This window comes from Amphiura filiformis, chromosome 7, assembly GCF_039555335.1.
Source record: "Amphiura filiformis chromosome 7, Afil_fr2py, whole genome shotgun sequence".
In the NCBI taxonomy this organism is placed as follows: domain Eukaryota; kingdom Metazoa; phylum Echinodermata; class Ophiuroidea; order Amphilepidida; family Amphiuridae; genus Amphiura; species Amphiura filiformis.
This window is the reverse complement of record NC_092634.1, coordinates 67,895,779-67,913,078: the sequence shown is the minus strand read 5'-3', so window position 1 is coordinate 67,913,078 and position 17,300 is coordinate 67,895,779. Positions and strand designations below refer to the sequence as shown.

At 35.6% G+C, this 17,300-nt stretch overlaps 1 protein-coding gene and 1 pseudogene across 1 annotated transcript in view; one reads left to right on the top strand and one right to left on the bottom strand.

The window, feature by feature from the left end:
• LOC140157537 (uncharacterized) overlaps positions 1–17,300 on the bottom strand; it is a 281,356-nt gene that overhangs the window by 240,967 nt on the left and 23,089 nt on the right. The gene's annotated exons all lie outside the window — the stretch shown is intronic.
• The window catches only part of LOC140158033 (ATP-binding cassette sub-family C member 9-like), a 46,746-nt pseudogene continuing 43,921 nt past the window's right edge, over positions 14,476–17,300 (top strand).

The window sequence follows — 17,300 nt, the reverse complement described above, 5'->3', positions numbered from 1 at the left end:
TAATTCCTAATATTCTTGAAAACATATATCATACTCGTTCTTATACAATGTGTAAATTGATTCATACTCATTTGATAAATAAAATACAGAAACTGACCTAAACTTCATTTTCAAAAATAAACTAGCATAAATTGACTAAGATCATATTGATCGCGTTATAAAAATAAAAACAAATATTTTCTGGTTGAGCTAGCATTTTCCTGACACCCTGTGGTCTACATTACACGAAAAAAGCGTTAATGGGAATATTCCATTTGTTTTAGGTTGATTAGTATTGCGATAGTGAAAGCATCCTAGTGGTATTCGTAGGTAACATTGGGTTTTCATATCACATTTACTATCACACGTCCTGGATTTATTTTTCAAGATTAGTAATGGCACTTTTGGTTCTTATAAGGCCAATATGTCATCAATCAATGGGCAAAAGAAAAACAATTGTGGAGACATCTTTATTTCGGAATTTTATTTTTGGCCCGTGGACACTTTTGGTTGGATTCGACCATATACATTAAAACTCAAACGGGAGAAAGAATCGCGCATACGCACGTTAGAACATTTTAAACATTGTTTTAAAATTGTATATTACAATTTATTTACATTAACATTGTACCCTAAATAACATGGACATTTTGGGTGATATATTGATGTAGTTACGGGCCATATTTAGTGCCGATTTGTCCCAATTTGCTTTTGACTTGCCTGGCAACACATGGCTTGTCGTGTGAAGAAGCTTGAAGACAAAGTTGGAGACCCATAAGGAATTATATTTGTTCTCAAACGGAATCATGATAAAAATCGTAAGTAAAAGTAATTAAATAACATAGCGCTATTAGCTCGCCTATGAACCTTGGTATTCGTTAGTTAACCGGATAAATAACTTTAGCAAAACTGACAAATTTGTACCAAAATTGGCGTTAACTCGTTACTGTCGAAAATGCACAAAATATGGCTTCCGTGAATCTAAACAAATTGATATTTAAAATTGGTTAATTGTATTACCATAAATCGAACATGGACATGCAGGATGGTATCTCTAGAAGTCTTTTGCCTAAAAAATTGGAATTTTGTTGAATTTAAAGTAACAAAATAACATGCGCCAGACAGTGGTCGACGAGAGTGTAAAATCAGGTAGTATTTTGTGTATTGACGAGCTTCGAACATGCCTTCGTTGCATTCCGAAGTCGCAAATATCTATCATAATTCTTATTTCAAGGTCCTGTAAATACCTCAGCAAAAAAATAGGGTCATCGTCCAACACGGACTGCTCGAAAAGAGTTCACCTATAAAAAAAACTGCGTGGGCTGTTATGTGTCGTTATATGTACAGGCATATTTGAAGAATTTCCTATCAACTAATAATATTAAGATTGCTAAAATATTAATCTAAAGACTTCAATCTTAAATGTGCACCATAAATTTTGCACCTGAGATAGATATTGCTAGGCAAAATTTCACAGCAAACATGGCAGTTTTCTCCCATTTCGGAGATATTTGAGACAATACAGCTCTACCCCTTAAGTGTTGACAAAATAGTTGGCAAAAACAGCTTTGCCAAAAATATTTTACAATAACATTTTGAAAACCTTTATAAATGTTGTTGTAGTGTGTTTTCATACAAAACGTTTTAAAACGTTTTCATGACCTTTATAAAAACTATAACCCGACAAATAATGTTATTAAAATCCCAAAATATATCCTGTTTAAAATGTTTTTAAAACGTTTTGTGTTTACTGGGCAATTTGTATTATACATGTTATTGCTGCCCAAGCTACGTTACCGATACTTATTAGTATGTATTAATGACTACTGCGTTAATGCATTATGATTTAGAATTGAGATATGTAACATACGTGTGTAATTCCTCCGTACAGTTGTGGTTGTTTTATACTCGTTATCCACATATCATCAATACCCAGATTATAAATAATTATAACAGGTACAGCAAGAATAAAGAAAACCTTCATACAAGTAAGTTCCACAAACGTTCTTCATTTTAAAGCGTGGTTGTAGCGGCTGTCAATTTGCTCAGTGCCATGAGATGAACTTGATAGTGTGATATATACTCTGTACAATCTAGTCACGATTATCGCACTTTCAGTTTCCCACGCGTTTGAACGGGAATTGGATTGCGTACTTTTTCGATGTCTAGTGAGCAAATTTTTTCAATTTTTTTTTGAAAATGATGTCAAATTTTCTATTTTGTATTGTTTGGTAATAATGTCTTTTGCCAATAGTATGTTTAAAGTTGTAATTTTGTGTTTTTGATCGCAAAGATCGGATATTTTCGTTCCCGATTCGAATTCTGAACCCTTCGCAAGGGTGCCGATTTCGGCAGAACTTTGACGATAATTTTGCTTTTTGGACACTAAAATGCTTTCGATCCTTAATTTTGTTTCAACCGAGTCTTAAATTAGCAAGCACAATACGGTTGGTACCACTTTTATATACATTGATGAAATTTTAAAGATTTTTTTTTTTTTTTCTAACCGGCGCAAATCGTTAAGTGTGTATTTCCCATTGACATCTAAAATGGCGTAAGCCAGTCCTCAATATACATAGGTACGGCGTATATAGGACTGGCAAGCGAGTCTAGTACAATCCCTTAGCACGCAATATGGGTAGCTCCCTTGTAATCATGGGATAGCTTGTTTGCATGGAATTTCTGGACATCCCCTTGGCTGCAATAAATCTGTCAGGACTATAAATGGAGGGATTAATAAATCCCCTGATAACGGAATGTACTAATTTGATGAATCTTAAAAAAAAATGCAAAGTAAATGGTAATGTTTTTAATGTAAAGATGATTTTGGGGCAGATTTTATCCAATTGTTGTATTGTGCTGTTTAATGTGATTACAGCTAAGTGCCTTCAAAGAAAGTTATATCTTTTGCGTAGTCAATGCGTTAATCCAGCTAGAATGAGGCAGATTTGGTGTACGCCAAAGTACGCATCTATTTCTTGATGGAAGTGAGTGAATGGTGAAAGCAGCATCGTCTTGGAAGTAGTCATATGTGCAAGGATTTCGTACGCAAAGGATTATGCGGTTGTCGCCATAAGGTTAGGTAATACTTCAGAGAAGCTGATCAGCAACAAGAACTTTTGGTTGAGTATCCGCTATACAGATTGTAGTAATTAAGATCCTAAAGAAGTGATTGTTACCCTATTATAGGTTTAATAACAATTCCTTTAAAAAGGAATAGGGCGAGCAAATGAGGAACTGTCAAGATAAAGGTGTAGTTATGATAATGATAATACAGTGTTACTTCAAATTTTTATTGAAAGCATTGAACTAGGACGGTTGGTGTTGGAAGTTTATTATTAGTATACAATTGCTGGCCGGGTGATGTACGTCCTTGATTGAGAAGTTTATCTGATTTATTTGTGGTATTATCAATGGACCCAATACACACATAATTATGTACAGGTAACACATTCTGTCCATACGGGTCGTATGGGCACGGTGAATGCCGTGCTGGGATGGATATTCTGTATTACTGCATATGTATGGGCACGGTATACGGTCCTTACATTAAGGTTACTCAGGGTTTTAACATTAAGATTAATTTTTTTAGAGACGTTTATTCATTGTTTTTGGTTTATATTGGGCCCAGTATCAACAAAAAACATCAAGGCCGCCGGGCCGAGGCCTGTGACTCCCATACAACGACTAAACACTCCAAGTGAGACCCCAACAAAAGGGTCAGAAAGCAAGCATAACCCTAGAGTGACGGGCTGTCGATAGCGAAGATGGGATTATGTTATCGATAGTCCGTCACCCATACTTAGACTTATACCGTCACCTATTTCAAACTTTTAACATGTTTTACTTTTTAACCCATAATTTCCCTCATTCTTCAGGCCCTGCCATCTATCGGGGGCTAATTTTTAGTTTAGGCTTGTTTGTATTATTTTTGGAGCAACATTACTTCTTTGTAAGCCTGCGTCGCAACCTTGAACAATATTGTATTTGAGCAATATTGTCTTTTAGGGGTGTTGCAATAATTATGTGTACCCCGGGGGGGTGAATTCTCAAAATGGTCTGCCAAAAATCGCTTGCCCCCCCCCCCCTTTGGCCGGGCCATAAAATCTTTGCCCCCCCCCTTTTGACGTGCCAAAAAATCTTTGCCCCCCCCCCCTTACACAGGCAAGATTTTTGGGAACCCGAATTTAAAACCTTAAATTGTCTTAACATATAATGCGAGCGCAGCGAGCAGGAAATTTTGCATATTTGAACGTGTTCGTAACGTTTTCCTACGCCTTTTAGGGCGTAATATAGAAACGGTGCCCAAAATATCTGTGCCAAAATTGCTTGCCCCCCCTTTCGACCTGCCAAAATCGCTTGACGCCCCCTTTCGACCTGCCAAAAATGCTTGCCCCCCCTTTTGGCCTGCCAAAAATCTTTGCCCCCTATAATTCACCCCCGGGGTACACATAATTATTGCACCACCCCTTAGCTATCGCCCCGTAGCCACCCCAGTCAGCCCCATACCTCATTTCGATTTTTAACATATCAATATTCTGTTTTTGTTATTCTATGATGTCGCATATTACCTCAAATATTTATTCACTACGTTGAAAAGTACGTACTAAAGTAAATTTTGACCAACATAGGGCGCTATCACTGTACTAAAGTACATGGTATTTTGACAACGGGGTACACCGTGCCCATACGTATGCTGTAATACAGAATATCCATCCCAGCACGGCATGTACCGTGTCCATCCCAGCAAACACAAAAACGTTTTAAAAACGTTTTAAATAAGATATATTTTGGCTTTTGGTTTAGGTAAAAACGTTGTAATAACATTGTTAAAATGTCGGGTTATATAAAGATCATGATAACGTTTTAAAACGTTTTGTATGAAAACACACTACAACAATATTTTTAAATGTTTTCAAAAAATGTTATTGTAAACTATTTTTGGAAACATTTTTGCCAAATATTGTTTCAGTACTTAAATAACATTATGTTAAAATATTTGAACCCATCAAACACAAAAATGTTCTTAAAATGTTGTTTTCAAAACCTTTTAATAACATTTAAATGTCGGCTAAAAAAAGGTCATGAAAAAGTTTTAAAAACGTTATTGAAAATATTTTGGGCAAACATTTTTCGCAAAATATTTTTTCAACCCCAAAATAACATTCTGTTTAGAATGTTTTTTATTCAGTTTTCAAGAATGTTTTTGGAATGTTATTAAAACAATATATAACCCGATATTTAAGCGTTTTCTGTATAACATTTTTGTTTTCTGAGCATTAGATTATCAATATATGTTTTTTAAGGTTATGAAAACGTTTTGTACTCTTAATATACCCTTTATATAACCCGACATTTGACAACCTTTTATAACCTTTTGCGAATGATGTCGAAAACGGTTTGTGTTTGCTGGGATACGACCCGTATGAACACAATGTGTTACGTGTACATATGTGTGTATCGGGTGAGCATCAATCACGGAAGGGCTACATTCTGGGATGGGGGAGGCACAATATCAAATTCACCCACCCCCAACCCCACCCCACGTCTCGGCAAATACATTCCTGGTCTAAGTAGGCTTGCTGTAAAAATAAAGGCAATATTTAATATTATACCTTGATTTTTGGCTAAAATAGTATGACATTGACAATTTTCTCGGCGGGCACTTCATCCTATATACACGTTTAGATTAACCTTGATTGGGAACTAAGATAGTTTAACAAGCAATACGCGCAGTTGTCCCCATTGACTGGTAAAAAGCTTTGCCTACCCTGCTGATGTCTTACCCTGGTATATCCTTCTTAAAGTTCTCATTATACGCGCTTCCGACACGAAATGAACCGAATGTGTATCATCTTTCACTTGAAAGTAAAAATTTCTCGCGCTGCGCGCGCATTTATGCCAGCTAAATCAGGCAAGAATAATGGTCACTGGAGAAAAAGTCCAGGCACGCCACTAGAAATGATGAACTGCAAACGGCTTCAATTGGGCCTTATATTGATCATTTGCTCTTTCAACAATTTGGCTGCAGCAGTTTTAAAAGATGGGTCCAAAGTCAAAATTTAAAAAAAAATCGTTTCTTATATCCAGTTTTTTAATGGAAAATAAAATACTGAGGAATATTTTATGTCGCCCAAAACATTTTGGGTCTAAGACACGGTTGTTTGATGGGATCATTTATTAGTTTTTCAAATAAAACCTCATGTACAACCAAATTTTAGGCTTAACCAGCTAAAAGTGATATCATGCTAATGTATACAGATTCTTTTGAGACATTTCCAACTTTAATTTCCCCTCTTTTACAACATTATTCACTTTTATAGTATATTTTTTAAAGCTTTTCGGATATAAAATGTAACTATTAATGACAACATTGGTGGCGCTATTTAGTTTTTGGAAATTACTCTTAAAGCTTTTAATACAAATAATTCCTTTTATTGTTTGATGAAATATGTTGATAAAATTCCCTTGTTGCTTGTTTCACCTATTCGGGCTGTTTTAATGGCAATATTAATCCCCTAATCCTTGCAAATAAAGAAATATGATTTATGATAAATATCGCCATCTATAGTTTGCATTTTAGTTAATAATGAAGCCAATTCTATACATCAAACAACCGTGAAGAAATGTGTTTTTTAGGGGGGGGGGATTTTCTCCAAAACCGAGTGTTTGTACCAAAATATAACGTTACAAATGAATTTGTAAAGTGTATGCCATTCTAAATATGTATTATTTTATTTACATTAGACCAACAATTTGGCAGTTGTAAGCCCAAAAGTTTTCACAGTTTCATAATTAAGAAAAAAAAACACCAAATTCTACCCAAACTAAGTACAATTTGTCATACTTCGGTAAACATTACATAGTTTTGAGGTAAATTTTACTTAATTATTAAGAGGTTCCTTACGAACGTAAGTTAGTTGTAAAATTTCCTTACAAACGTAAGTTAGTCGTAACATACCTGCGAAGTTTTTTCATACAACGTGCTTCTGCTTCTATACTCCCCAACGCTGCGAGTGACACCAGACTTTATCTTTGTATTCCAAATATCTTCAATACCCAGGTTATAAATAACAACGGGTACAGCAAGAATAAAGAAAACTTTCATGCAATAAAGTAGCCGAACGTTCTTCATTTTGTCGCGTCAGATCGGATACCCTGCGTCAGATCTGAACTCAAAGACAAACCGGGGATGTGCTCCCACATCCATTGACATTGGATATACATTGTATAACATAAACAAACATTCATTCAAGCTTTTCTAGTTCTTATTCTTATTTTTCCATATTTACTTAAATTTTTCATTCCCTATTTACTCACTAATTGTTCATTTGATTTGTCAGATCTGAACTGATTGGATTGGAAGCAGTAAAGACATACCATACCAGGGATGTGCTCTCACATCCCTTGACAGTGGATGTACATTGTAATAATAACATAAACAAACATTCATTCAAGCTTTTCTAGTTCTTATTCTTATTTTTCCATATTTACTTAAATTTTTCATTCCCTATTTACTCACTAATTGTTCATTTGATTTGTCAGATCTGAACTGAGGTGATTGGAAGCAGTAAAGACATACCATACCAGGGATGTGCTCTCACATCCCTTGACAGTGGATGTACATTGTAATAATTATATAAACAAACATCCATTCAAGCTTCTCTAGCTATCTTACTTTTCCATATTTACTTAAATTCCTGCCCATTCCCTATGTACTTACCATCTCACCAATTGTTCACTTGATTTGTTGGGAGTCCTCCTTTTCATTGAAACTTATTTAATTGTCCCCATACAGACCAGTATGCTTTACTATTTAATCTTTAAAGCTTAACTTGAACAATTTGCTGAACCTGGAACCATCAGGACCATCTAGTACTGTCCCACAGTCTCGGTTCGGTTCGGTCTACGGGTAATAATTTGATAACTTATTTTTTTACTAAAGACCCAGCACCAATAATATCAAAAAACTTCCACATCAAAGAATGGACATAAAAGAGTTATTTCAATCCAAAGTTTGAATCAAAATCCCATGTAAATGTATAGGGAATTTCTACAATGTGAAAGACGCTGTTTTATTTATGTTTTTTTTACATTATTTTGACTTACTTTTAGATCGCCAAATAGGTTTAATTTGTAGGTTGAATAGCTACTTTCGATTAGTGAAATCGTTCCAGGTGAGTGAAAAATAGTGTAGAGTTGAAGTTAAAACTTTAATTCATGATGAAATATATTTTTGTTCCAAACGTCAAGCTTGGAATATACTTTTGTATGTGATCATGAAGTTAAAAAAATCAGCTTGCGAAATCACGTTTGTTGAAAACATGAAGTGCAAATTTGCTTGTTTTTACTAGAGCTAGCAGTGTATGATACTTCCAGGAAGAGTATAGCAGGAAGGAAGGGTTAGAGAGGAGGAGAGAGGGGGGCATTGGAAGTGGATATGGATGTGCAGTGGCAGTGGCAGTAGCCAAGGGGGAGGGACAGCTCACCTATGGGACTTTTTGTCCACCTGCTTGACTCTCCCCTTCTGGAATGCTGGCCGGCGTGATATTTTGCCAACTTCTGTCAATAATGTTTCCGTTGAAAGTCGCCTCCCCCGTGTCTTCCTGCGCAGGAGTTGAGTGGGGTATTATAGGACGGTGTCAAGCTTGAGAGAGTAATGATAGATCGAGAGGAGAGGGAGGGGGGAGAATATGGAGACGGGCGGGGAAGAGAGGAGAAACACGAGAGAGAGAGATAGAGAAGGAGGGGAAAGAAAGAATTGTTGTTTCATTACCATTATTTTGTTGTTGTAAAATGGAAATATGAAATTGACAAAGCTAACATTAACTTTAATAAATGAGCCTTTATTAAATAATATAGGCTTATAACTATCGTATATTAGGCCTAATTGAAACGTATAGCTAGTTTCAAAATAATATGATAAGGAGATTAGCGCTGGGTCCGGGCATAATCCTTGTTGAGAAGTAAAACGAGTTCATTTATGTTTATTCAAACGAAGCGCCTAAGGTAGTCTTTTTTCTTGAAGTGTGAATGATAACCCACTTGACGAAACAAAAGGGAGACATTTTGATGTAGTCGCTTACAAGCTCTTACACATGTCCTTCTTTTGTTTGCCCATTGATACTCATGTCCAGAGTTAAAGCGACAAGACGCTGTTGGTGAAGTAACTAGTCAGACGTTCGCGTTGAAGTAAATTTTAGCAAGAAATCCAATCGACATTGTTAAAGTTGCTGTTGTAGTTGAAGTGAAATTTCAAACTTCATTTCGCAAACTCTTTATTATGTGCTGCACCACTTCAAGACAGTTAAAAATGTCATGTGACAATCTCAGCCGTTTACGTGCAGCAAGAATGTTCAAAAAGCATTGATCCTTTTTTGTTGCATATATAGACCAAGACAAGGGTGATATGTTTGTTTATAGTTGGGGGGGGGGCTAAATTGATAGTTTAAGGCGAGTGGGATGGTAGGAGCTATATTTGTCCAGTTTTAGCCATTTACCTTAAACATTTATTTTAATACTTGATTTTATAGGAAATTATTAATGTAACCTGATAATCGCATTTATATGACCTTTTGGACGTGTTAAAAATTTGAATGTCAGCCCACTCTGTGTAAGGTAGATTTGGAACCACTGCTATTTCTTAACCTCGTTGGCATTGAAATGAAATGGAGCTCCCTAAGTGTTATTGTCCTTGGTCTTGTTTAAGGAGAAGAAACATTATTTGTTGTTATTTTTATTTTCCCTTTATTTTAAAGATGTTTATTCTCTATCAAAACCATATAAATTTGTAGGCGTGTTTTTCAAGTGTCGAAATGAAATGCGCGCAAATTGAAGTGGAGTGAATTTATAAATATACAGTAAGTTGGACATATTGGGATTAAAAAAAACTGGAGTTGGAATTGAGTGCGGTATGAATGACTTAAAGGAATGTTAGAAAGTTTGTTTGAACAGAAAAAAAAGAAATAAAAATAACGCAAAAATCAACCTTAGTTAGTTTCAGAGCTGGTGCATTTATCGTGCATTGTGTGCTCCCATTCAAAATACATGGTACTTCGTGGACAAATAATGAAATTGGGTATCGCAGCAAAAGGACTCATAAAAATTAAACGGTAGAAGCGAGTCACTTCATTTTTTCACAGAAGGTGACTTCTGAGTGTGGCATTTATAAAAAATTTCAATAATGGGAAAGTTCAACTTGGTTCTTACATAAATATCGATTCTTTGCTCTATTGCACTTTATTTGACTCACCCTGTACATGGAGAAAAATATATTATGTGATTTTGATATAAAATGCACAATTACAGCAAAAAGTATTAAACGAAACTACGCTCATAGCTGTAAAGCTCTCCGAAATCCCAAACTCCTTACGTGGCTTCTATTTAATAAAGCTATTGTTCAAGGAGTCCAGATGCCTAATACTGCAATGACCTCGTGTGATATTATAATTAATAATAATGAAAAATCACAACACAGAGAGATAATATGAGTCAAAGTCAACTCAGTCGGTCAACAGGCTGGTTAAAGGTTATCGAGATAAAGTAATATTCGGATAAAGAACAAAATAATGGTTATCTCCTGTTAATATGCTATTCTAGTTGAAATGCATACATGCCTTTTGGAAGACATGACCTTAATCTTTCACTCGGGTATTGTGAAAGGGTTATACCCGAATAGATGACTCCATTTGAAATCTACACCCCGTGTCCTGGAGGTTAAGGTCTGTCTTCCATAGAGGGTGTATGAATTTCAACTGGAATACCATAATTATAATGATATTGATCAATCACGGTCTACTCACGCCATTGGTTTTTGACATCACAGGCTGCTCATTTATAGGATATAATCAAAGCAAACAGCAAAATCAATGCAATACTATTTTGCATAGTTCTATCTACATAATCAAATGTGTCAGTGATCGTGTTCCAAACGTGAAATATTTTATATCAGACACGTCGAAAGTCACAGTAATGCTTACGATAGATTTAGAAAAATGTTTTTGTATCTGTACTTTGACAGATGTTCTGAAATCGGTAATATTTGATTGATCCTGTTAAGGTAAGTGGAAAGCAGTAAATAAAACTAATTTAGAATTACTAACTTTGTTAGGAATTTTAATTATCAAACAACATTATTGTGTCACAGTCTATACTTTGATCAGCTCTTAATAGGCGGCAAGTGTTAGGCTTTACCACTACGCCGAAAAGTAGACCCACGTTAAGAGCGCTATTAGTTGACCTGTCTGGCCTATATTTGTTGTGTTAAAGAATGTAGACAAAGTACAGGACTTCAATTAATAATTTGTGATGCTTCTGACGAGATGTCACAAGACAATTCTGAAAATAAAATATTTTGATATTAATCCGCGATGTTATAAGGCCCGTTGATTACGAGCTTTGTGTACAGAAATTGTATTTGATCTTCTTTGTGCATATGTGGGTATTAAGGGCCATATTTCAAATATTCGAGGTCGAATATTCGTTCAACAAGTATTCGTTATTCCATCTATTTCAATTCATTGTTATCTTCTAACGAATGTTTGGTGACGGGGAATCAATTATACTTGATGATGTCGAATGTCTGGTGGAAATATATAGGGTCTACAACTTATAAGTTCCCCCTAAATACTTTTTAAAATAAATCGAAAAATATTTGACATAATGCAAATGTGTAAAAAGGTATGCGTAGCTGTATTTGTTTTACACATATGGACCAAATTATAGCGTCACACGTCATTGCGTTCAGTCACAATGGTTCATTATGTAAAAAAGACACCGTTTTAAACAGTGTTAAAAGTTGCATCTGAGTCCATAGGAGTCAGCTCTTAAACAATACAGTAGGCCAGGTCTATTCATGTGCTTGTTAAAGAAAACCTGACTGCTAGGGACTCGGGTGCAACTTTTAAAACGGCTTCTTTTCTTACACAATTAACCATTGTGACTGAACGCAATGACGTGTTACGCTATAAATTAGTCCGCAAGTGTAAAACAAATATGGCTATTAGTCCGGCTGCAAACTATTGTTTTAGTGTTTTTCTTTGCTGATTATTAATCTATAGGTGGTACAAAATGAGATTATGGGGGATGTAGAATTGTCACCCCTGGGCAATTCAAGATTTCCAAGGTCAAAGTTTATACAGGGTCAAAATTCAAAATTGCACAATTTAAAAAAAAAACAATACCAAAATGTTCCTCTGATCAGAAGAATTCAGAAAAAGTATAGTTTGACCCACCTCCGACTTATCGTTTCGGAGTATAAGCCAAAAGGTCAAAGGTTAACTTTGAAGCAGCACAGGGGCTGAAAGTGCTACAATGCTCCAATTTTGATGAAAATGGTCTTAAATTGTTGGCAGTGTTATCTCAATCGAATAAAGAATAGTTATAACCAACTGTATTGAGTCGTTACCTAGGTAAGCATTCAGAGAAGTACCAGTAGGTCAACATATTTTGATGTGTTACCAAGGCAACAAGTCATTCTAGGTAGTTCAAACTATTCATTATTATGACAAGAGGAATAATTTTACATATGTTTGGACAAAATTGGACAAGTTTATAATTTTGACCCCTGTATTAACTACTTTGACCTTGGATATCTCGAATTACCCAGGCGTGACAATTTTACATCCATCGGAATCTCATTTTGCACTACCCACAGAACAATAATCCAGAAACAAAAACACTTTAACTGGCAAAACCAACCTACCTTGGTCTGCCACCGGACTATATCCATATCTTTTTACATTTTTACATTTCGTAAAATATTTTTTGACTTATTCTAAAAAGTATTAGTGGGGAACTTATAATATGTACATTGCATCGAATATTATACGTCGAATAAAATGTATACAACAGACCTTATTGTCTCTCTCTTTCTCTCTACATGTTACGATATTCATAATGTGTTTTATTTTGTTGTATACAAGCTTTCTCATCTCAGTATGGAATCATTTGACATTACCAAACACCAATCTTGGATGTGGTTTTGCGGAGAAGATTCACTCCTGAAAAATAATGGCACTGACCTCTTCTATACTGGAGATGCAACGGGACAAGAGGCATCAGATGAAAACGCGTGTCTTGTGAACTCACTCACATTTTTTCTTCATATTATATTCATTTTGCTTACCGTGATTACTTGGACTGTTACAAAATGCAGGACATTATCGATACCAAAGTCAAAATTTTTGATTCGTTATCCAGGCCACATACCACGATATATCCTCTGTTTTGTCGTACTGTTTGTCATTTCTTGCTCGATTGCGGAAGGTGTTTTGTCAGATAAAACTTCCCCAAGTGAGTCAGATACGCAGCCGCAGCTCTACCTACCAGCATGCTGCGCATGCGTAGCTCTGATTTGTTCCTTGATGTATTACCATTACTTGGAGTCGAACCGGATGCCTCGCATGTGCTGGTGCCTACTAATATACTGGGTGCTTTGTGTAATCGTTCAAATCTTGAGACTATTATTACTAAAGCAAATGGATCTTATCGATGTAAACATAGCACGGTTTTGGATGGATATCATTATCTTTGTCGCATATTTCATCTTTTTTGTCATAGAAATTAGACTGATCTATTACAAGGTAAGTATATATGACAAAACTTTATTATAATTTATAATTGTGTTTTAATATAAATTATAAATGAGAGCAAGGTATTTCGGTACCTTGCACCAAAATGCGCAGATGTTTACTTTTCAACTGAAACATGTCAGGGACATTGTTCATCAAAATGGGCTATTCAAGTTAAAATACATACACCCACATGTAAGACATTACCTTAATCTCCCACACAGGGAGTGTGAATTAAAATGGGGTTACATAAAAATGGGTGACTCCGTTTGAAATAATTATACACTTGAGTGATATTAGACAAAAGACATGTCTTCCATAGGTGGGTGTGTGGATTTCAACTGAAATAGCCCAATATGAGTGGAACAAGACCAATCGGGTCTCATAAGCTTTTGATAATTTGTCCTGGCATAAGGATGAGAAGTATTTTGATCTTCTTAGAAAAGCAATCAATATTTTGAAGGTTGAGCTCAGCTTTTGATACTATAGCAAAAGCTCAGTTGTTTTCTAGAACATTTTCCACCAAAACGTTTACATTAGTAAAGCGAGGACTGCTTGATCTTTGTTGACAAGGGGAAGTTTTCAGTGAACGGATATTTTCAGAGCCATCAGTATATAGGCAAGGGGTAGCCTACATGTCTCATTTTTGGTACTTTGATCTGAAAATGTCAGAAATACTACTGACGAAAGCTTGACAGTCCCAAAAATTGTTATGAACTTCCGTCGTACATGTCGTAAACGCCTATGTCACAACTCTAGCGAATGTTATTATAAACAAAGTATATTACACCATATTTTAATTATTATATCATTTGAAAAAATTGTAAGAAAGTGTGTCACACTATTTCTTTCTGTTTGCATAACGATACTGCTCAAGGTTTGGAAAGGTACGACAGAATCGGACACAAACGATATTGGCGCCAAAATGGAACAGGAGAATGTCAAATACACAGAAGACTATGTCAACTTCCTGTTTAGTATTACATTCTGGTGGCTGAATTGGCTCTTTAAACAAGGATACCAACGCCCCCTGAATGTCGATGATTTAGGATCGTTGCCTGAATCCCATAGAGCGAAGAGTCTGTATAAAAGATTTAAAGCCGTTTTCGATGATGAATGGGTAGGTCTTAACCCAACTGAAGCTATAATACGCAAACTTTATTGCGATATCGCACATGAAACCAGTCACATGTGCACAGCCAGAGAAGATCCGATTTAATCAGTTGAGCTGTTTCAATGAGTGTTATCTTGGTTTAATAGCTTTTAATGGGGTTAAGTCCTGCAAAGGTCGAGATGAATTCTACTGTAGACATGACTGCATCATGAACCCTTAATGGCCCTGACCTGCTTGTACGATGATTCAGTCAAGAATTCCATACCACTTTAAAACTACGATACATTATTTTTATATTCAGGAGAAAGCTCAAAAGAAAGGAACGAAGCCTTCGGTGTGGAAATCATTTGCGATAACATTCAAGACAGAGATCATCATTGCAGGGTTCGCCAGGTTAATTGTCGACTGTGGGGCATTAATAGGACCGTTGCTACTAAATGGAGTAGTGGCGTTCACACTAGATAATGACAACGACGAAAAGGTACGTACATAGGCTGACAGAGAATAGAATATATTTTACAATTCAGATGATTTTGACAGAGCTAAAGTCTATTTTTCGGGTTCGTGTAAAGTTGTCACCCATCGAGAATGCTAAGGTCAAAGTTTACATAAAAGTTCATGACGAGCCAAAATATTTATCTTATCTGAGATTCAGAAAATGTATAGTTTGACCGATCACAAATTACATTTCGGTTGAAATAATTATACCAGATTCTCTGATTTTGATGAAAATGGTCTCAAATTGCTTCCCCTGTCATGGCAATTTTAGTAAAGAATAGTTTGCACTTCCTAAGATCTGTTGTTGTCTAGGTAATATAGCCCAAAGGTCAACATCAATGGTCAACAATATAATCTTCCTGTGTTTATACCATGGTAATGAAGTAGGTTACCACTTCATAAAAAGAAGTGGTACCTACTCCATTATATATGAAGTAGGTTCAGAAACAGTCTGTTATTTCTTAACCATTGCAAAAAAGATTAAGATCAGATGTTGAGTTGGTTGGAATATACATGTATCTTATCTTTATACATCTTTACCACCAACATCACACATACTGTTAATTATAAAATATATTCAAATGGTGGACCAATTGTGTTGCCCTGTGGAACCCCTGTAGATACAGAGAGTAAATCCAATGTATGCATATAAGGTTACTGATATTAATTACTGTACGCTATATGCAGTGGAGCATGGTATTATTTTCAAGGTCAAGAGGAATTTTCAATAGTTATCGATTTGATTATAATGTTTTGCTTTTATTTTCCCATGCAGACTGAGCCGCACTACATCACCATAAGAGAGTTCCTAGCCAATGGCTTTGTGTTGATCTGGATAATGTTTTTATTAAACGCTATTCAGTATTCATTTATGCAAATTCATCTTTACATGTGTAATGTAATCGGTACACACATACGTGCAGCACTTCAGGTAAGTGAAACTCTATGGTTATGGGATGTGACACTTAAGTCATATCCGGGGTAATTTCTACGCTATAAAAGTATTCATTTATGCAGATTTATCTCTACATTTGTTAATATTCCCAAGCGGTCATTGAAGAGTTGTAAACTCGTCGGGTGAGTTCATGAAGGATGTCTTTCCCTTTCACTAAGATGACCAGATGCCAATAGTAATGACCCACTGTTGACGGTTGTTAAACAATTTCATGCTGGAAGCATTGTTTGACCATCTATCATGTCTATGGTTGGATGAGTTATTACTCCATTTGTAGCTAAAAATTTGGTAAAAATGACTAATTTGTGTAAGGAATCTATAGCGTAGTGACATGCTGATAGATGATTCTACGGCAGCTAACCCAACCAGTAACAATGGGCAAGTTAGCAGCAACCCGAATCTTACACTAGTCTCTAGTTGATTCACTTGATTGAATATGGAATAAATTACACATTTTAGGGTATTATTAAGGCAAGATTGGTTAAAGAGTTAGGAGCAAGCCCTGCAATCGCTAGTAAGAACAGTTGCATACCATGTGCAGATTATACCGCTTTTTAGTCCTATTCTATTGGGAGTTTCAATATCTTCTTTGAGCATAATATTTAATGGAATTGATATGAATACTGTTATTATTGTGTTGTTTTTGTTAACATGGGTTTTTTTCTGGGAGGGGCTTTTGTAAATAGTAAGTGTTGAAGGCACAATGGCAATGGGAAAATCACAAACCAAACCGCATTACATTTCAAATGACGTCAGTTTATTTCCATATTCATAATATTTGTTTCTTTTTATACTTAGTCCATGGTATATGATAAATCTCTACGATTATCTACATATGCAATGTCTGGTGGCAGTATGACAATGGGAGAAATAACGAACCACATGTCAAGTGACGTCATGAATCTACTCTTCTTTTGCCAGAGGATGCATTATTTGTGGTCGGTGCCATTCAAGGTATGTCAAGTGACGTCATGAATCTACTCTTCTTTTGCCAGAGGATGCATTATTTGTGGTCGGTGCCATTCAAGGTATTAACAGTATGAGATATGTTCAGGAAATACAGGGTGAGTAAAAAAAACTGCAATAGAGCAAAGAATCAATATTTATGTAAGAACCAGGTCGAACTTTCCCAATATTGAAAAATTCTATAAATGCTATACTCAATGGCCACTTTCTGTGAAAA